The sequence below is a fragment of the Sinohyriopsis cumingii genome, chromosome 1 (assembly GCF_028554795.1).
Source record: "Sinohyriopsis cumingii isolate HCF-2022 chromosome 1, ASM2855479v2, whole genome shotgun sequence".
Taxonomy (NCBI): Eukaryota; Metazoa; Mollusca; class Bivalvia; order Unionida; family Unionidae; genus Sinohyriopsis; species Sinohyriopsis cumingii.
In genome coordinates, this window is record NC_142961.1 from 131877300 (window position 1) to 131901247 (window position 23948).

Sequence of the window (23948 nt, forward strand, 5' to 3'; positions counted from 1 at the left end):
TCATGCCTGCTCATTCTATTGATGATGGAAATAACACTAGACCAAGATCTTTGAGTCCAATACAAGATGGCAGATCACAGCCTATCCAGCTCATTCTATTGATGATGGAAATAACAGTAGACCAAGATCATCCAGTCCAATACAAGATGGCAGATGACTGCCTATCCAGCTCATTCTGTTGATGATGGAAATAACACTAGACCAAGATCTGTTAGTTAGATGTTAGATGGCAGATCACAGCCTATCCAGCTCATTCTATTGATGATGGAAATAACACTAGACCAGGCTTTGCCAGTCCAATGCAAGATGGAAGATCATGACCTATCCTGCTCATTCTATTGATAAAGAAAATAATACTAGACCAAGATCTGCGAGTCCGATGCAAGATGGCAGATCACAGCCTATCCAGCTCATTCTGTTGATGATCTAATACAAACATTCCTAAATCTACCAGTCCAAATATGCAATGGCGGAACAAGGTCTACAGTGTTTGCATTTAGGTGTGCTTTATACATGAGTAATTATATCATGGTGTTACACCATGAGTATGGAATTGCAGAATTTCCTATGTACCCCTGAACTCGCTTCTCACCAGGAACAAAACTGAAAATTCCACTTACTCATTGCTGGCTCAAGCAATGACCAAATTTGGTACAGTCAAAACTTGAACCCTATGATGGCAGTTAATTTTCATTTTAAAAACTCATTTTGGCCAATCAAAAGAGTCAAATTTTAAGGAGGCGAAATTGTCAAACACAAGATTTTCCCATTCTTGATCACTACTAGTGCACTAAGTACATCCACTATCGATTTAGTATACTTCTTCATCAGTTTGACATTTTGGGTGTGCTCCAAAAAAATCCAATAAAAGATGGACACAATGTCTTCTGGCCCCAGAATCCTTGGTGCAATACTACAACAGACAGATCTCTCATATAACAACAAACCCATAATGATAGTTTGGTTTTGGCTGCTATGTTATGGTACAGCAAGACGTTTAAAGTTGGACTGTCCAATGGCAAACAGATTAAAGCATCTTGCTCAAAACACAACATCCTAGCTACTCAGGGCTAATCCACTAGTGAGAATTGAATCCACACCCTACTGGTTGTTGTTGTTGTTGGGTTTAATGCCATTTTTCAGCACATGATAGGCTATACATGGCGGCCAATATTAATGGTGGAGGAAGAACCCGGGAAAACCCCGGAAAGAACCACCAACCCACGAGAAGCTACTGGCAAGCTTTCTCACATACCTGAAGAACTTTGGTAGTCCTTATAGCTTGTCAAATGGGTCCGTTACTTGTTTTTCAGCAAATGCTTTCATTCACATAAAAAGTAATGCGGATCATGTATGCAAGGAATTTTAAAAGTAAAACTTATAATAAAAACATCCTGTCATAAAATCTTACTCATTTTAATTTAGACAAGACAAATCCAAAAAGAAATTTTTACTTCTTTTTCCAATTAACTGTTAAGTCTATAACATTAAGTAATGAATCTATTCAATTACAGTAATTGGCTGGGTATTTAGACCTCAAGATTAGATACTGTTAAATTACTGCTATTCTGACTGTAGAGCTGCATGCACTTGTATCAATAGTATCACTTGTATCAATAGTAGCACTTGTATCAACTGTATCACTTGTATCAATAGTAACACTTGTATCAATTGTATCACTTGTATCAATAGTAGCACTTGTATCAACTGTATCACTAGTATCAATAGTATTGCTTGTATAAATAGTAGCACTTGTATCAACTGTATCACTAGTATCAATAGTATTGCTTGTATCAATAGTAGCACTTGTATCAATTGTATCACTTGTATCAAGAGCATCACTTGGATATTGAATGGCATTGCTATGATTCAGTCATGAAAAGAAATGTAATAGAAACAATTAAAAAACTGATTTGTTTTCCCCAAAATGATGGAAACAATGACAGTAAATAAAATTATCATCCCTTAGTGTTTCATCTTTCCTGAAAGATAACTGCATGAAACAAAACTGTGATAAGAGGTGAATGAACCAACTTTAACATTATACATTTTGATGTTGGCAGTGCACGTACAAAAAATACATGTCAAACTTAAAAATTAAGGCAGGATGAGAATTATTACTCCCATGTTTATCCTCGCTAGCCACTGTTACATCTGAGAACCTTCAAATACATTAACAATAATTAGAGCCATTAGCTATGCCCCGAAAGAAAAGTTCATGTATATCTAAAACATAACATTTGGAAACCCTCTTCATTGTAAGTGGAAAACATAACATTTGGAAACCCTCTTCATTATAAGTGGGTCTAAACTCTGATGAAACTTTCCTAAAGAGTCAAATAAGAAATCCATTAACAGCATGCTGTCCTAGTACCAATCCAGTGATAAAGTTTTCCTAAATTCATGTTAAGAGAGATCCATTAACAGAATGCTGACATAGCACCGATCCAGCATGTTCCATTTCAAACTTCAGCGAGATCAAATGAAAAAAATTACTTTTTAAATAAGATTGTGATAATGTTCCAATTTATATTACTGTAATTACTGACCTTCCAATATATATTACTGTAATTACTGACCTTCCAATATATATTACTGTAATTACTGCCCTTCCTGGGACTAAAATTATATCTTACCTTAATCAAACATATGATGTAATCAGTATTTAAGCTGATTCTCAATTCCCTGCATATTAAATAAAAAATGTCAGAAGCACAAGGACAATCTCAGTTCCATTTATATCACCAAGTCATCCGAATTTCTGCTGTTAATATCAAGTCATCCATTGGTACACATGCAGTCCTTATTATGTGTTGCTGCGATTACAATCAATTCACTGTGAAGCAAACATATCCATGATTTATAAAGGTCCGCTTAAACCAAATACTGTCTACCTATACTACTTTTTGTTTTCACAGTGACAAAACACACAATAACTTAAAAGCGATATAAACCATAAACTTTTCAAGAGAAATCAAGAAATCAGTTTCGGCAACTCCTCTAGTAATTTTACCTGCATCCAGCTGCTAGTTAACACGTTTATAATTAAAGATACCAAACACTCAATCTTACTTACTTCAAAAATCTTTTGAAAATAACGAGTTCCTTCATCCTTCATGCTCCACTAGTGTTGGCAAAGATGAAGTCTTTTAAAGTTTAAAAAAAAGCTAACTCATGGCCCATACAAGTGCTGTCTGGTGGCCCTATCTGTTCTTAGGAGTCGTTGAAATAATTCCCACAACTCAAATCACGTTCACACTTTTCTCTCTGCATTATTCGACTTGCAGTCATTCATACTTGGTGAATACCACCTACAATGACACAGCAAATATTATACCGCTGTACTCTGAATTACATTAACCTACCTTCGGGCGCTCCATTTTCGGCCCTCAACACAATCTGCCAGCAGAAGTGTCAATAATGTTATCAGGTTGTGGTAAAGCCTTGGGATATGTCTACTAAGAAATATGCTGTCTGCTACAGGTCTCACGGCACACCAATAGTTTTACCCTGTCGTCTGCTCCACCACTTGTTTCCAGTACCTATGAGTTCTACTGTCTGACTGGATCTAAAGGGGAAAATATATACTTATGTTACAACATGTATGACCTATCAGGAAGATACTGAAAATAAGAACAAATTAAAAAGTAAACTGAGTTAGGCATGATGATTAACAGTGAAAGGTACCAAAACTGTAGCATAGTAAATTTAGTGCCAATATAATCTTTACAGCATTCCTGCCTAAAGTATTTTATTGTTTGAAACACCCACAGCAAAAAATAACTGTTGTCGACTCTTTGCTCAGGACAGACTCATCCTCCTTGATTAAACTGAAGGTTTAGCTATGCTTTTATAACATCTTGAGCTCCAACTGAACTGTGCTTAAAAGTTTAAAATAGACAAAGGGGCTGAACAAATTTTGCAACAGACAGGGTCTAAAGAACTTTGATACATTAAATTTTTTGTTAATCAGAGTTTTGCTTTCATTTTCTTTTTTAAAAAAAATTGGCCATGTATTATTTCCTGTTTGGGATTACAGTTTTAAAATCTGAACATGTCATTTGAATACTGGTTACTATAGCTACAATCATTTGTAAATCAATATTTATTTTTTTTAAACTTGACAAAAAAACATGGGATTAAAATCTACATTATGACTGCAAATTATCACATCTAGTCAGCCCAAACATAGAATTAATCCACAAACTTGACCTGTGGTATCTAAGTTGGTACAGTTTCAAAGAACTTCTTTTTCAAGGACTGCAGATTGGATAACCACGCAGGCCAGCCCAGGTAAGCAACCTCATTGTGTCCCTGAGAAACACGTAGCAACCAATGCTTTGGCTATGCTAAAAGTGCTGCTAACCAAGCAAACAGCCAACAAAACTCATCAACATTTTACGTCACAAAACTCTGAATTGACTAAGAAAGCATTAATAAAAGTTCATTTAATGAATTAAACGGTGTATTTTTTATTTCTTTGCAATCCAAAAATAAAATGAACACCAGAAACTTGGCAGTGAAAAGGTATGTGTGAAATGACTTGACAATTTATAGCATCCCACTCCCGCCACCAACTGAATATGGGCTTGCTTAACATATAGGTAAACATACTAGTTACACAGATATCTCACAGATCATGCAAAACAAACACAGATAGGCTTGTTTCAGGTCTGCTGACCTTTACCAATTTCATTTCATGATGCAGCATTTTTTTTCTTTCCTTTCCTATAGTTCATGGAGAATTAAAAGCCTGTTCATGTTACCTTCAACAGTGTTCTATAATACACCAGGAACAAAATCTCCACCCTAAAGTGGGAACATAAAATGGGGAAACTTTGGGTTACAACTCCTGCATAAAGAAAATTATTATTTCATTAAAACAGGTTCTATACTCTTAAAAAGTTTTTTGAGCATGAAGCCCAAGCTGAAAGTCCAAAAATGCAGTAAATTTAAATAGTAAAGCATTTCAATCATAAACCTGTGGAAACTTTCTAGCTTTCATGAAACGGGCATTCTTAATTCTGTAAAAGATCCATAACTCAAACATTAATCATGGATGCATGCTTGTGGAATTCCCACTAATTTCTAAAGCATCACAACCAAAAGCTAACCAAAAAATGCACAAATAGTAAATGTAACATTTGCAAGTCCACACACTTGAACAAATTTCCCCTATATTTAGTAATTCACATTTCTTTAAATAAAGAAGCAAATTCCCACTTTAAATTTTCATTTTCATACAATAAACAAAATATCTGGCCATTGTTTGCATGACTTGTTCAGTCCTAGAGTAACAGCTGTTCTGTTTGATCATAACTTAAAAGAAAATAACAACAACAAAACAAAAAACAATTTAGAACTCAAACAAAACTGGGGGTTTGGAGGTGGCCTGTAGCACTTTTGGATTATCTACTGTACATTTATTCAATTGTTTAACTCAAGAAAGGCAGCAGTTAAAATTCTTGAGCAATGCTGAACCAGTAAATAAAAATGTGTATTGAGAAAAGGAGAGAGATATCCCAGTGTAAAAAAGAATTTTAAAAAATGTTTGTAGAGAAAAGATATTCCAATGTAAAACCTGCATAATTAAAAATGTGTGTAAAGAGAAAGTGAGAAATATCCCAATTTTAAACCTGCATACATAACACTATGTGTAAAGAGGAGAGAGATATCCCCATGTAAAACATGCAAAACAAAATTGTGTGTAGAGAAGAGAGATATCCCAATGTAAAACCTGCATATACAAAATTGTGAGTAGAGAGAAGGCAGGTATCCCCATGTAAAATCTGCATAAACAAAATTGTGTGTAGAGAAGGAGAGATACCCACATGTAAAACTAAAACTGTGTGAAGATAGAAGAAAGATATCCTAGTGTATAACTTGCATAAACAAAACTGAATGTTGAGAAAAGACAGATGTCCCAGAGTAAAATTTGCATAAACAAAAATGTGTGCTGAGGAAAGAGATATCCCAGTGTAAAACTTGCATGAACTAGAAGATCAGAATAAAAACTACCTACCTTATGTAAAAGAAAAAAACTTTCCATAACTATGATTGTCTGAGAAATTAAGCTCAAACAAAACCATCAGTGGTTGGACAATGGTACTGGTATTACACAGTCTTGGCATTGGTATTACACAGACTTAGTATTGGTATTACACAGACTTGGTATTGGTATTACACAGACTTGGTATTGGTATTACACAGACTTAGTATTGGTATTACACAGACTTGGTATTGATATTACGCAGACTTCATATTGGTATTACACAGACTTGGTATTGGTATTACACAGACTTGATATTGGTATTACACAGACTTGGTATTGGTATTACAGACTTGGTATTGCTATTACACAGACTTGGTACTACACAGACTTGGTTATTGGTATTACACAGGCTTGGTATTGGTATTACAAAGACTTGATATTGGTATTACACAGACATGATATTGGTATCATAGGGCACTGATTGACAGGATGTGGGAAGTAAAATACACAGTCATTGGTACCCAAAATGTAATGTGGCATTCACAAACAGGATGTACTTGATCATAACCCTATAAAACCAATTTCTATCTAGTACATGGGTTGTGATAAAGGTAATGATACCAAGTAACAAACTGGGCATCTCACTGCTCAAAGATCCGAATTTTCAAATAAGATAAGGGTTCAATAATGGTTCAATGAATGCATTGTCTTTTATACCATATAACGTCTGGGTCAGAAGTAGAAATACTTTCTTACTGATAAATAATACATAACATAATCTGACTGGATATTGTAACTAACAACAATGATGCCAATATGCTTGCCAGTAGCTTCTCATGGGGCAGTGGTTCTTCACTGGGTTTTCCACAGTTCTTCCTCTACCAGTTATACTGGCCACCATGTATAGCCTATCTTGTGCTGAAAAATGGCATTAAACCCAACAGCAACAACAACTAAACAGAAATTCTAATGGCTCCAATGCTTACTTTTGCAAATGAGATGTTGCCCCTTAATACAATTACCAACATTTTTATTTAGAATTTTTTTTGTCTCTAAATGCATTAGTAAGGCATGGTTATTAACCAATAAGTCTCAATGATCCCTTCCTTTGGTCAAAGTCCTGAATTAAACCTACTGTGCAGGAACTGTTATTTCCTTACCAAACACACCATGACTGTGACCTTCGATCTCAAAATACGCAAATCAAGTTTTATTTACTTCCCTTAGTGCAAGCTAATCTGAAAAGTTTGGTCAAGGAACTTAATTAAGATAAAAGTAACTCTTACAAAACCTTTGACCTTTTAACAACAAAATCAAAAGCCCTCTTCCATACCTTAAGGGCATGCCCTCTACTAAACTTTGATTCAAAGTAAATGGTCTAAAACTACAGCCATTACGTAAAACTTTTTTTCTTTGAGTCAGTCTTTTCTCTTATCTGAACTTATCTGCCTTAAAAAACACCTTCAAAAATAAATTATTCATTGCTGAAACAAAAATTCATTTTCAGCTCCAGTAACTTTGACTTTGACCTTTGACCTTCTGACCCTAATATCATCAGGTTTCTTTCACACCCAAAAAGCAAGCCATCAACAAAGTTTGGTCCAAATATGTGATGTAGAATGTCCTTGTGTAGCAACAATTTTACTTCTTTCATTATTGATTGTTATGATTTTGACCTTTTGATCCTCAAATCATTTGGCTACTTCCTTACACCAAGTGCCAACCATCCATAAAGTTTTCTGTGACATAGAACTAACATTATTTTGCTGAAACTATTTTTTTATATTCTGTCATAGTAACCCACCCCCAAATCAATAGTGTAGAAATCGTTTTTGTTCTTTCAGTCAAAGTGGACTGGACTTTTAATGTCTTGTCCCCAAAACTGATAGCATTTTCCTTACCCAAAGTGCAAACCATACATAAAGTAATGGCACATGGTGGAAAACTCGAGTTAATGATCATTGTTCAGAAGCTAAAGAGCAAACAAACAGATGAACTGACATATATCGCAACATTATAGACTTTTCTTTATGGTGGACATATAAAATCCATAGGCTGAAGCGGGCCTGAGACTGTTCAATTAGCTCATATCTAACAGTTATATGCAAGAATGAGAGTTCCTGCACCAAGTGATTTTTATTTTCCAGGAGATTGCCAGGAGACATTAAGGAGAACAATAAACTTCATAAGTCATTTTTAAAGTCTGATACTTTGATTAAAGACACAATACTGCGGTTGAAAGCATATGTGCAAAATCTCTTAGTTATCAGACTCAACCATGGCTACCAATATAATGTGCAGAATGTTGCAAAATGGTTCGATGCAAAGATGCTGTGGAAAGTTTTTAGTTTAGCTTTTTAATACCAAATTCCATTACATTTTATGACAAAAGGAGGTTTCCAGGATATTTTCATTGACTTCAAATTTCAGTTGGATTCGAGGACTTCCTTAAAAAAAACAGGAGGATGCTGGAACCCTGAGAAACATTTGGTCAAGAAATTTACACAAGATGCTTTTTGTTGAAATTCTTTCTCTGCTGTTAACTTCATATATGTTTAGAAGCAACTGTTTCAAGGCATCTTTATATTATTATCTTCATCCATATCTGATGGCAAATCATTATAATGTTTTTGTTGAATACTAAATCTTCTTAAATACAAAGTTGGTAAAATTCTGTCAAGCAGTTTAGAGAAGTCATTTAAAGAATTTTCTATTTTTAGTAATGGTGACCATGCATTAATTTCAAATTGAAATCATTTATATGAACTGAAATCCCTTCAACCTAAAATACTTTGTATACAATTTAGTAAAAACTGGTGAGTGGTTTAAGAGAAAAGTTTTTAAAAGCAATTGCTGAAGGAAACATGATGGGCAACGCACAATGGGCACAGGGCAATACTGTACGATCACTTGGCCTTGTGGCCAGGTGAACTAAAAATAGCTTTGATAAAGTTAAGAAAAATGGTCCAAAGGTGCCTGTGATTGCTCAGCTTAATGATTTCTCTTTAACCAACAAATATGGTTCAGTGTGTGTGTGATTTGGATTTGTAACATAGCTTTAACAATTTTTCATTCATACTGCTATGATGTCTGCAGTGTGGCATTGTATATTGATGTCTTGCATCGGTTGCATCATGCCACAGACATGTAGCATGATGTCCCACCTAGTCGAATTATCCTGACACTAAGCTGCCCAGTCCTAACACAAACCTCTCAATGCTGAGCATCAAGCGAGGCAGCTGCTAGTACCCTTTTTATAAGTCTTTGGTATAAGTCGGCTGAGGTTGGAACCCGCGACCACCTGCAACTGAGATGGACGCTCTAACCACTAGGCTATCAAAGCGGTCTATGATTCAGTACAATAATTTTTGAAGTAATTTTCTTCTAATGCTGTTGATTGCATATGTTATGAAAATTGCTGTTTCAAGGTTTCTTTATAATATCTGGCATCATATTAACATCAATTGTCCAATATTAGCATCAATTGTCCAATACTGAAAAACTTTCTCTACCAGGATACTTTATCTGTTAGCTGTATAGATGCCTTTCTATTTTCAACATGTTGTGTGCTTAAATGGTGGCAAACCCCACAAACTACACCAAACTTTAATGATTTAATCCCATTCACCAAGCTTGATAACAAATGGATCAGAAACTTACCCAATCACATGCAAGATGACCTTAATATATTCCTGGATCTTTTCATACTCTCCTGGGGACATATTTCTGTGGTTGGTGTTATTGTTGTAGGGTTTAACACCATTTTTCAGCACACGATAGGCTATATATGGCAGCCAGTGTTAATGGTGGAGGAAGAACCTGGAAAACCCCCGGAAAGAACCACCAACCCACGAGAAGCTACTGGCAAGCTTTCTCACATACCCACATTAGCCAAATCCGAGACTTGAACCCATGCAGACAGAGGTGAGATGGCAGTGATCCATAACAGAGAGCACTTTAGACCACTCGGCCACTCAGGGCCCCATTTCTGTGGTAATAATCTGGATATCATTGTGATTCCCGCCTATGGGAGCTCAGTGTTTCAGTACTTAAGGTATTTGACCCATGATTAGAAGGTTGCAGGTCTGATACTCACTTTATAATAAGCATGGATCCTAATTAATATATGTGAACCAAACAAAGCTCACCAAAGATCCTGATCATACAAGCTTACATGTCAAATCCGATCAAAATCTGATCCTAAATATCCCCTCAAGCTCAGTAAATTTGATGCAAAGTCACATCATTAATAGGAATGGATATCACTCATTACCAAAATCATAAAAGGTCTTGATAATACAAGCTTAAATATTCAAAAGATGATCAGAAGTAAAGTTTCTGGAGTGTTTACAAGCTAGAGTACATGGATAATGGACAACAGACAATAGGCAATGGACAAAACACCTTGACATTTGCATTTGGAGATTACTAATGCCAGAAACAATATATAGGCAAACAATTAACTGGTTTTGTTACATCCAGTTGAATGCATATTACCGGGGATAACTGCTTGTAAAAGCACTATATAGGAAGGGACATGTAATTTGCAGTGGAAGTAACTGGGCAATATGATTCAAAACATGGTTTGAATGTGCTGGTCCAGAAAAAGATGATCATCACAAAAATCTACAGGACTGTCATGTGTGTGTGTGTGTATGTGTGTGTGTGTAATTTAGATTTTTAACATAGCTTTAACAATTTTTCAGTCATATAGCTACAATGTCTGCAGTGTTACAGTTTATAGTGATATCTAGCACAAGGGCATCATACCATGGACATGTAACATCATGTCCCACCCAGTCACATTATCCTGACATTAGGCCGACCAGTCCAAGCACCAACTTCTTAATGCTAAGCATCAAGCTAGGCAGCCGCTAGTACCATTTTCATAAGTTTCTGGTATGACTAAGCCAGTGTTTGAATGTGTGACCTTCCGCATTCAAGGCAGATGCTCAAACCACTAGGAGACTGGAAGGGTCCGTTACCTGAACTGTGGGACATTTTCTTACAAATTTTTAATAGTCATTACCATAATGATGAGCAAGATAAAATAAAATTATACAGAATATTTGCATTGATAGTGTAACAACAAGTTTGTTTTAATGTTTTTAATTGTTATGTAAAATCCAGAACATTTTTCAAAAGGCTATCAATAAATTATTAGTATTAATCTTCTTATTTCCTCTATATTTAAAACAGATTACTATCACTAATTTTAAAAAAATGTATTCATTATATAAATTTACATACCAAAGCCAAGCACAATAACCCCCTTGCAACCACAAAAAAAATTAGTTCTGAACCCCACCCCCACCTCGCCACTGTCTAGAACGTTGCACATATGAATAAGTTTGGGAGCAGTTTGACTCCTAATCCAAGGATGACAGGGTTAATACCTGCCCAGGCAACACTGGATCAGTTGCCTCCATGTCCTGGGGAAAGATACCCAACTCCCATTTCCTTGGCATAAAATAGTCAAAAAGAATGCTCTTAAAAACTCACCAACAACCACCATGACACCCAAACAATGTGTTCTGACATGATTAATCAATGAACTATAAGAACTAAACAAATTGTAATTCAGCTATCCCATTTCTTTCTGTAAGAAAGGGTCGCATCAAATGTATGAAAATAAAGCTAATAAACTTACCACTGACTGGGAAGGTTGACATCAGCATTTCAATTTTCATATGAATGACAACATCCACACCTTTTTTAGGAAATGAACTTGAACACAGTGAACAATGTTCTAACCTTGATGAATAATGTTGTCACCCTTTCCCATAAATTGGCAGTGATTATATTTTGCAAGTAATTGAGTGATACGTGATACAGATTGCATGCTTCACTGAGCATTCTAGGGACAACTTTTAATCCACATTCATTCTCATTTGTCTCCTAGGTAAGTAGCCAATCAAAAGCCCAATACAATGTTGCAAGCATTTAAATCACCTTTTTTTTCAATTAGATTTCTTCACAAATAATGAAGTTTTCATTTATACAGGAACTATTATGCAATGTTTGAAAATGAATACTTCTTTGAAATAAACACCTTAAATACATAAGACGATAGATATGTGTAAAATTACCTCATTATAAATGTTATTTGTCAAGGGTGTGTGTGCATAGAAGAATTTATATTGTAAATAGTAAAACGTTTTGCTTTAGACAGTTTTAACACACTCATTTATGAATCCAATTTCAATTTCTTCTATTGTTTGAATCACAATTTTGTAAATTATAATTAATAAATATAATGTTGCTCGTTGGTTCCTCTGTGTGTGTGTGTGTGTGTTTCTTTTATTTTTAATGTTGCTCTAACAATTTTTCAGTCACATCGCTACATTGTCCGCAGTGTGATAGCTTATAGTGAAGTCTAGCACTGAGTGGGGCATCATGCCGCAGACATGATGCATTATGTCTCACCCAGTCACATTACCCTTACACCTGGCCAACCAATCCTAATAATAACCTCTTAATGCTGAGTGCCTAGTGAGGCAGCTGATAGTTCCATTTTTATATGTCACTGGTATGACTCAGCCTAGGTTCAAACCTGCGACCTCCCATATTCAAGGTGGAAGCTCTAACCAATAGGCACTGGAGCAGTTCATTGGTCCCTAACAGTACTTTTATCACGGTATTTTATTATATTAGCAAGGGAATGGAAATAATGGAGACCTGACAAACACCAATGAGAGGTCATCTTCAGCTGACCTTTCAATTCCCCATTCAAATTACAGCTTCCACATTCACAAAAATGAAAAATGTCATTCAGAACGTGATGTTCTAACAACAATTCACCCTAACACAAAATAAAAAATTGGATCTGACATGTTACTACCAAGAAATGGATCAGGAATATGAAAGATCAACAGAACACAAACTTGTGGTGTGTCTGTCAGATAAGTAGATATGGATCAGAATCATCCCGTAACTACTTAAAACACCTGACAAATGTATTAATGTGGACAAAGATGCCACATGATGTACTTCCTTAAGATCAACACACAAAAATAATTTTTGTAAAAAAAATCTACTGAACAATTCTTGACCTTCTGTAGGATTAGTTTCAACCCTCAGACTTTATTATTGGTCTGAGAAAAGGAATTATTTATTCTTATTGATGAAAACTGACCCAAGTTTGATATAAAACCTTTTCTTTCTTGTAATGACAACTCAGGCAGGAAAAGACCTTTTTAATTTTTCTCTGACCCTTTTCCAACCCTATTGTAGATATTTGGGCAGTTATGCTCCACCCCAACATAACAGTCCAAATATCTAACTTGAAGTGAGTAAGATAAGCATAGAAATTTTGTACTATAAGTCTTTACCCATAGTGCATCGCTGAAGTCTTTCAATACAACACCCGATGAAACAGATGGTTCAGTCAGTAACATTGCACTGTGGTGAATATTTGAGATTGATTATCATTAACCATACTGTCACATATTTTCAACAAGTGAACATAATACAATTTGCAGTTACACTGCAGCACAGAAATGTCGAGTCAATAGTCAAACTTGGTAGAAAGATCACCTATATTAAGCAGTTTTCCACAAATCGGCTAAAGGAATCCATTTTAACCCTTTCCAGCACATGAGACTGGAGTCTGAACTGCCTAATTTGCACAGAACTTGTCCTTAAATACGACATTCCTTATGTCATGGCTTGAATCTTCCCAATCAAGAAAGCCAAGATATTTAAATGTTCAGGCTTAGAGTGACAGAGTTCTGCCTAATATAGATATAACAGGTGTCTTGTTCTTAGTAAGTGTCAGGACTGAACACCTAATATAGATATAATCTGTTTTGTTCTAAGTAACGTGTCAGGACTGAACACCTAATATAGGTATAATCTGTTTTGTTCTAAGTAACGTGTCAGGACTGAACACCTAATATAGGTATAATCTGTTTTGTTCTAAGTAACGTGTCAGGACTGAACACTTAATATAGGTATAATCTGTTTTGTTCTAAGTAACGTGTCAGGACTGAACACCTAATATAGGTATAATCTGTTTTGTTCTAAGTAACGTGTCAGGACTGAACACCTAATATAGGTATAATCTGTTTTGTTCTAAGTAACATGTCAGGACTGAACACCTAATATAGGTATAATGGGTGTTTTTTTCTAAGTAATGTGTCAGGACTGAACACCGAATATAGGTATAATGGGTGTTTTGTTCTTAGTAATGTATCAGGACTGAACACCTAATACAGGTATAATGGGTGTTTTGTTCTTAGTAATGTATCAGGACTGAACACTGAATATAGGTATAATGGGTGTTTTGTTCTTAGTAACGTGTCAGGACTGAACACCTAATACAGGTATACTGGGTGTTTTGTTCTAAGTAACGTGTCAGGACTGAACAACGAATATAAATATAATGGGTGTTTTGTTCTTAGTAAGGTGTCAGGACTGAACACCTAATATAGGTATAATGGATGTTTTGTTCTTAGTAATGTATCAGGACTAAACACCGAATATAGGTATAATGGGTGTTTTGTTCTTAGTAACGTGTCAGGACTGAACACTTAAGTCAATAGTCAAATCCATTTTTGGGCTGTAAAGTATGTGTTTATATTTTTCTGTACCATTAAACTTTCTGAAATTTCAAGCAAAAACCCAGATTACGGGTACATGAACTATAGAAATTCTTTAAATATACAGGCATAGCATTAAAGTATTTAATCTGATTTTATAACATATCTCCCATACATAAGACTTTCAATTGTATTTATATGAAAATGGAAGTTGAAAATAATTTTCAAAAGAAAATTCATAAAAAGCACTAAGAGAAAAGTCTTGTTGAAAGGCAGACACTGCGCTGTATGAGGGCACTTAAGAATTAATATTGGTTGAACCACCTTAAAAATTACACCAGGTATCCTCAAAAACCAACTATAGCAGTACATTTTCCACTTCCACCCACCTCTATTGTAACTTTCTGTTTATACTCAAAAGTTAATTACATTTGAAATTCAACTGAAAATACTGAAGTTCATGATTAATAGCAACACATTTCTTAAGAATAAAATGTAAATGTCAAGATTGCATTGTAAGTGCTGTAGATATTATTTTTAAAATTAAATTGCTCCTCACTGATTGTGAATGTGATGCCATTTTGCAGATCTGATCCAAACTGCTGTAGAAAATTCAACCCCATTATAAAATTTACAAGTAATGATTGGTAACTGGAACAGCGGATGTGAGCTGAAGTAAAGTTTCAGTGGGTCCTTTGTAACAAGAATGACTCAACAGACTCTGAATCGAAGCAAATGATATGAAAATAATACAATAATTACCTCTGGCATGGAGCTTATATATATACTAGTGTACCATGAAAAAGTACAGTATTCAATCACTGTAGATACCTCATTATACAGCAGTCTTATTTATAAGGCAGGCATAGTCATGGATAACACTGTATTATTTAATGGTAATATTATTTATTTAAAAAATACCTCAATATAAGGTTACCTCACTTACAAAGCAGTCCACTTTAGTGGCTCCAATGAACAGCATTAAAATGCGAGAGTACTGTATGTATTTAAATGCCCCCAGCTACATATCAATCTGGGATTCCAGGTGTCTTAAGTCTAAAAGTCTCGCCTTTACAGATCATTGCCATCTCACCTCTATCTGCGGTGGCTGGTGTCTCGCTCTTGACCGATGTGAGAAAGACTGTAGTATCTTCCTGTTGGGGGTGGGGGGTGGTTCTTCCTGGGGTTTTCCCAGGTTCTTCCTCCAGGACTCACAGTACTGATTCAGTTCCCATAGTAAACCTATGCAAACACCATGATTTTAAAATTTCAATAACTTCAAATTTTTGAGTGCTCATGATCAAACCTACATTTATCAGTACAGATGAAACCTGGATGTCAGCTTCTGTGTAGAGGAAAGAGTATATGAGCCGCGGCATTTTCTGGACCTGCATGTGTTTGAAACATGTGCTTTCAATTCCGCACCATAGAGTCAAGTGCTAATTTTAGTAATGAGTGTTCCAAACTCAAGACTGAAATTCCATCAATAAAACAAATTCTCTATAAAAAAATTCACTTACAACTAGGATAAGCTCTCAAAAGATTCTTTTTCCTACAACATAATTTACATTATTAACCAATCCTGGTCTGCCTAACTTATATATACTCTATTTTATGGTCACCCATTTCCAGACTGGTTCCCATGTTTCCATACCATGGGGGTGGGGTGTCCTCCACTAGCTATACTGGCTAACATGTACAGCCTATAATGTACTGAAAAATGTCAATCATCTGATTATTTTACTCACTTTCTAAACCAGAGTAATTATTGTACCAGGAGTGACTTGACTGCCAACAGATGTTAATCCGATTATTTTACTCACTTTCTAAACCAGAGTGATTATTGTACCAGGAGTGACTTGACTGCCAACAGATGTTAACAACAAGAAATATACAAAACAGCAAAAAGAAAAAGTGTATCAGCATTTATGAAATGAAAACCTGTGACTGGAATAAATTTATACAAAGTGAAACCAGCAATTACACTTAGTGAAACCAGCAACAATATTTTGTTCGCAATCACAAAAAATTAAAATCAATGTTCATCCAAATTTTAACACTGAGGTTAATCCTGGATTTTGGAAAGACAAATCTGACACATAGACAGAAAGACAGACATACACACAGTTGTACACATATGCTTTAGTCAAACTTCCACCAAAGTGAGCTTAACCTGTAATGGGTCAGTTGAAAATGAAAATGTCTTCCTAAGAATTATGGAAAGTAATAGCCTGGATCCAAGTTTATTTTAAAGTCATTCACTGCTTACAATGGATACAAATATAAAGTCATTCACTGCTTACACTGGATACAAGTGTAAAGTCGTTCACTGCTTACACTGGATACAAATATATAGTTATTCACTGCTTACACTGGATACAAATATAAAGTCATTCACTGCTTACACTGGATACAAATATAAAGTCATTCACTGCTCACACTAGATACAAGTTTAAAGTCATTCACTGCTTACACCAGAGACAAATATAGTCGTTCACTGCTCACACTGGATACAAGTTTAAAGTCATTCACTGCTTACAATGAATATAATTATTAGTCTGTTCTTGATAATACAATCAAGGTACTCTAGCAATTTCTAAAACATTGCACAAAAAATGAACTTAATGCACAAAAATCATTCATTCTGCAATCCCCACATTATTTATTTCATCACTGAATACACACACACACACACGCGCGCGCACGCGCACACACACCCTACACTCCATCCCCAATTTAGATGATTTCCTCCTTTTCCTCAACTGAAGGGGGTGTATAACCTTAAATATTGAGTGTTAAAACAGTCCATGTATCATAGTGAGTGTTTTCAGTATTCTTGTTTTCAACTCACATAGCTAAAGTAAGTAGATATCCATGGCTTGGCAAATATTGTGTATATTCAGTTTCTCTTGTAATCCCAGAAGAGAAGGGCTATACAATATGTATCTGCTGATAATTCCATGCTTGTTAATAATCCCATTCTCATTTTTTATCCAAAACACTACTAATATATCTGTGTTCGATTATAAGCAGACACCCTACTTTTGATAAAAAAATATTAGTAGTTGTTGTTATGGGGTTTAATGCCATTTTTCAGCATAAAAAAGGCTATACATGGTGGCCAGTATAAATAGTGGAGGAAGAACCCAGGAAAACCCTGAAAAGAACTACCGACCCACAGGATGCTACTGGCAGGCTTTCTCACATAGCCACATTGGCCAAGCCTGAGATTCAAATCCATACAGAGGTGAGATGGCTGAGATCTGTAATGGTGAGCACTCTAGACCATTTGGACACTTGGGGTCACAAAATATATTAGTCTGGCCTCCTGGTCATATCATAAAAGAAATTCTGTTAATGTTTTGATAAATGGGTTTTGATAAATGGGGGTTGGCTTATAAATGGAAAATGTTTTCTTCTATATAACATCAAAAAATTGAGAAATAGGCTTTTTACAGAGTATGGTCCTTTCATAAGAGAATTGTGGTATATACTGTACAACTTGTCTTGAGACCACCCTCTGTTCCTTATCTCAGGAATCTCTCATTTGAGTTTATCACCATAGGTGATTGGATCCATGCTTCAGCAATCTGATCTTTCATGCAAGGTGGTCTTTCAAAACACTGGCCTTTCAGCACAGGTTTTACTATAACTATTTATGAACAACTACTATAAAATAATCATTTGAAAAATATTTGCAAATTTAAAATCTGTAATCTTCACTCCAAGTACAGTGTAATGTGTTAAAACAGTACGAACGCTACTTATAATTGTTTTAAAGTAATTGCACATTATAAATACATATATCACTAAAAATTTAAGCACATTATGCTCAATTTTTTGTTGTATTTACAATGTTTTGTCATCCAATTCCAGCTGCAATCACATAAATAATGTGGAAAACAAATCATGTGTATAGAAAGCATCATAATGTAATTATATTGCTATTATCTGGTACTTCAAGCTACTAAAAACATTGCTTTCTTCCAAGAAATTTATGAAAAAATTATGAAGAAAATATTTTAATTCAATTTTGGATAGATAGATAGATAGATAGATAGATGGATGGATGGATGGATGGATGGATGGATGGATGGAGGATGGATGGGTGGGTGGGTAAGTAAATAGATAGATAGATATACACACACACATTTGTCATGTATCATAGTACACAAAACTTTTCTTTTGGCTACCCAGTATGTAAAATATTTTGATGTGAAGTGCATTAAGTGATGATGTACAATATTGAACATTTTGAGGGAATGTGGTTTATTTAAAACATTTTGAGGGACTATGGTTTATTTAAAACATTTTGAGGGAATATGGTTTATTTAAAATATTTCATGACATCTTTTATGGATTTTAAAGGTGCTTCCTTTATCTTTTATTGTATATACTTTTTAAACAGAATTTTAATATCTTTACAGTTCACATTTTATCTTGCTGACTTTCATGTTTGCACATATATGTATGGGTTTATCTTTGTATTTTTTGTATTTTTGTTTTGCAATGCAATTAATTTTTCCAACTTTACTTTTGGTTGGCACCATGTAGCCACTATTGTGTTCAGTCGTAAAACAGTACTGCATAAATATATCAATACTGTAATGTCATTCTATAACTTATTCATTCAGCATGATTTGACAAAAATGTCAAATCTGATTGGGAGGGAATATAATGGGCATAATAGTGAAATCACGGCTAGTTCCTGTCCATGAACTTGAGCTATCGGAAAGCAATACTGTTCTGATGACAGGTGAAATCTGGCGCATGCCCAGTAGTGAGTGAAACGTGCAGTAAGCTCTATGCTTCGTAGATTACAACAAAGGTGAATGGGGGAAGAGCAGATCATCTGACCTCGAATAGTGTGTAAATAGGCTTTATCATACCATACCTAGACCAACAGCTTTAAAACTTCGGTGAAGGCTGTAAACAGTCATCAATGCTGTGGATACTGTAAAGAACCCTGGTCAATAATTCAATGAGTAATCTTAGTCCATACTAATTGGTATAAATTACTTGTTCCACAAAGAACCACTATTAGTAGGATTTTAAAATGCTATGGGTGATAGACCCACACTGATAAATGTATAGTTTTTGTACACGGGCAATATCTCTTGCATAGTATACCACTGTATACCACAAACTTAGTGCACAAAGGTTTTACTCTTGATGTACTAGGCCAGTTAGCTTGAAAAATAGACTAAAACTGAATGTAAAAGAGAATGAAATACAAGGAAAAAGTGTGTGTGTGTGTGTGCGTGCGTGTGTGTGTGTGTGTGTGTGTGTGTGTGTATGTGTTTACAACACTGAATAGCAGGAGTAAAGCACTTTATTTACTGTTTCAACTATGAACAATATTTTTTTTAATGGAATCTGCAATAAGTTTTGCTGTCATTCATGCATATGAATTACTTTTTTCAAGTGATATTTGGCGAATTAATTTTCCTGCCTTATCATTTAACTGAAAAGAAAGCAAATGGAATATTTCCAAATGGTAGGAATCCTAAGAAAATGCACCCATACAACATCATGCAAGTGCTTTGGTTTAACCCAAATTAATGCTAAGGTTTCAAATAACAGTTATCATATTTTGAGGTATATCCTCCAATGGCAGATTTCTGTTTTGGAAAGGTCCAATATAATAACACAGAAAATTATAAAACTTCTGATCAATTCTGGAAAGTCCATTATGATAATACTGAAGGAAAAACAATACTGTCCATTTATCTATTTTTGCAGTTTGCACTGAATGACATTTTCTCACATTTTGACCTGCATCCATAAAACTTGACCACTGCTGACCATACTGATTAAGGTTGTTGTTTGTTTAATGCCATTTTTTCAGCACTTGATAGGCTATACTTGGTGGCCAGTTTAACTGGTGGAGGAAGTACCTGGGTAAGAACCACTGGTTCATGGGAAGATACTGACACGCTTTTTCACATACCCACACTGGCCAAGCCCAAGACTCGAACCCACGAGGACACAGATTAGATGGCAGTGACTGGTAAAGGTGAGTGCTCTAGATAACTCAGCCACCTGGGGCTCCCCAAAATATATGGGTAAGACAGACATGACAGGAACTTGTTGACATATCACCAGATTAACTTTAAACCTCCAGTAATATTATTATAAATTTTACGATGAATACAACGAATGTGCTGAAGAAATGTAGCTTTCAGAAATGTTTACATGAAACTTCAACTTTGTGAACAGTGAAAAAACCTGCTTTCTGCAAAAGAGAGCAAGTCAGTCCTGATCAAGCAATATCTTTTCATATCAGCAAAATGTTTTTAATATATGCAACAATACCTGTTACTTTCTGACACAAAACTTTACCACTATCCATAACAATTAATTAAATTTTCTGCTTATGCAGCCAAGTCAGACAAGAGAAGAACTTCCCAGAATATCAAAGTACACACATAAATGTTTAGACCCACAATAAAAATCCTAAAGATTCAGTTGAATGCATCCAGTGGTGTAAATAATGGGTGACTTTCAAAATCATTAACATTGTTGACTGTTACGCTAAGTGCATGAGAAAGGCATGAAAGAAACTTCCTAGCATACCACAACATAAACTACAGACCCATACTGAGTGATATTATCGAAGAAATTCAACTGAATGCAGCAAGTGCCGAAGCTATAGGGCATTAAAAAAAACTTGATGCAAAACATTTCCAACATAAATGCCATCACTACTGTTGCCATTGTCGCTGCTTCTAGAAAAATGACTATAATATTTCACCATAGCTGAGCATATATTACAGCTACAGTACTTTAAATTTTTTGTTGTGTTGAAGCCACCACAACATCCAATGAAAATAACTGCACCGCAAGAAAAACTGTAAATTCCCATTAAATATTAGGAAGGTTCGACAATAGCAGACTCTAATTCTGTAAATTCCCATTAAATATTAGAAAGGTTTGACAATAGCATACTCTAATTCTGTAAATTGTGAAGCTGTAGAATACTTTATTTTTATGATTGGCTTAAAAATTATTCTCATACACTAGGTTGTCTTTCTAACAATGAAAAATTTGGGAATTCGTTCAAAAAATGGGAGTTTAAGTTTTTGAAAAGTTGCATTTTAATGAATACAGATGTTCAGCTCCAAGACAGCTAAAATGTTCAACATCCGACCAATTCCCACTACGTGGTAGATTTTGTTATTGCCAGAATTTTTTTTTTACAGTAAAACTGTTTTGTGATCCAGGACAGTCTATTGTAATATGTATTACAATATAATGGAAAAATCTGAAGAAAGTACAAAATTATATCAAAGAGTAAACAGAAAATCAAAGTTTCATAACAATTTATTTTAACTCTTTCCTAGTGAACAAGGAATGGGGAACATCTTGAAATGTGGAGAAGTCGAGGAGTAACATAAAAAATATCCTGGATAATTTGCATCTCTACATGTCTGGCAGCACTATCAGCTATCACTGAATAATGCTGGCAAATGTCAGCAGTCAAGTCCATCATCCCACCCACAAAATTCACCTCTGCATTACATTCCTGACTGTATGACAATTAGTTTTGGAAGCAATCCTTCAGGACTTCAAAAATTCATTTAAGGCAGTCTGTACAATTTCAAAAAGAATAACTGCAAAGTCATGCAGTTTTATGAAAGCAATGGTGCTCGTTTAGAAACATGACACATTGCCTACACAAACTTTCATGTCCACAACAAAGAGAAAACATTTCTTGATTAGCAAATTCCACACCTGCAAAAGTATGCAAATAAGATAATGTAGGTTTAAGGAGGGTAACTGACACCTAATATATATCCAACATTCCCACTACAAATATTTCAAATATTTCCTGCAAAAGAATGATAGGAATTATCTTCTGTGACATTTCAAAGGTTACACGTTACAACTGGCTATAAGAGATAAGTAAAAACATTTGAACTGCAAAACAACATTTCAATTTTTTTTTTCTTTTTAGATTACTATCATATTGATCTATCCAGTAACTAAAAATATCTCTGTGGGTGGGGATATTGTGGAACAAAAATCTAACACCTTCCCGCATACAAAACTTCCCCACATATTCCTAGGCTTTAAGTCTCTTGGTTGTTGTTGTTATGGGGTTTTACGCCATATTTCAGCACACGATAGGCTATGCATGGCTGCCAGTATTAATGCTGGAGGAAGAACCCAGGAAAACCCCGGGAAGAACCACCAACCCAAGAGAAGCTACTGGCAAGTTTTCTCACATACCCATGTTAACCGAATCCTAGACTCGAACCAACACAGACAGAGGTGAGATGGCAGTGATCTGTAACAGAGAGCGCTTTAGACCACTCGACCACTCGGGGCCCCCTTAAGTCTCTTGGACTTGCATGTGTACTACAACACTGCAGCATTTGCATCACATTGTACATCATGCATACATATATGTATGGACAGGTGAAATAACCTTAACCTGATTCCTGCAAACTAAACAGCACATCAACTAGACCTAAAGGTGTCATAGAAAGTTACTGCTAGTTTACTACAGATCTGGGTCGACCCAATATCTAGTGACGTGTACTAAATACAATTATTTAATTACAGCACAGCATGTCGACAATTAACAAAATATTCATGACTCTCTGAAAGGTTGATGTGACTTTAAATAGGGGCTTGTCTATTTCATGCAAATTAGTACGGAAGCAAGAATGACACAGCACAATTTTCTCTTATCACAAGGTTCAAAAGTCTCGAGTCTCAAAGTAGTATCTATGAAGTTGAAGTAACGTGACCTTGCATGTGTATGCGTGCGTTCAAGGAAAGCCTGGTTTAATCAATCCGATCTTCATGTTTTTTTTCTTCTAGTAGCTGCGATTACGGCTGCCAAATTTACACGTGTAAATGCTTTAGTTTAGTTAAGTGCTTGTAAACACTTACAAAATCAATAAATGTATACATGTAAATGAACATGCTCTGGCTGCCAGTGAGGCAGAAACTATCCGCTCCAATTAAATGATACATTTCCATATCTCTGCTAATACTGTTGAGAAAGACATTTCTTTTAGTTCTTTTCCTAAAGCTTCGAAGATTTTACATCGAATGTGGCATCACTAAAAAAAACGCAGAAGCTGAAGAGAACTGCTTGTTATGCACATTACAAATTGGGTTGATCTGAATGATCGTACTAAAAAATTCTTCAAAGGTACATTATTTACCTTTTGAACAACATGTTTGCAAACAGAACCTTTGACAAGATCTTATTTTGGAGAAATACTGTAGTTTCTCAGTCATCACAAAACTTAAAAAAGCACTGCATACATATCCCGTTAGTTGCATCATTGATTTTCTCATCCCATGGACAATTTACAAAACAACCGTCATGCTCTATATTGTCATTTATAAGGTCAGTCCAACTGCAAACTGCACAGACCCAGATCTACCCGCACATTATG

At 35.2% G+C, this 23948-nt stretch overlaps 1 protein-coding gene across 5 annotated transcripts in view; it reads right to left on the bottom strand.

Moving 5' to 3' along the window:
• The window catches only part of LOC149807875 (kelch-like ECH-associated protein 1B), an 88603-nt gene that overhangs the window by 29502 nt on the left and 35153 nt on the right, over window positions 1–23948 (bottom strand). For 3 of the 5 annotated variants that reach the window (XM_089971461.1, XM_089971469.1, XM_089971475.1), the window contains exon 2: window positions 3366–3568. The gene's annotated coding sequence lies outside the window, so the exon portion shown is untranslated. Of the gene's footprint in view, window positions 1–3076; window positions 3279–3365; window positions 3569–11642; window positions 11731–23948 lie in introns of those variants that run through there. The other 2 variants (XM_089971462.1, XM_089971482.1) reach the window with 2 other exon arrangements.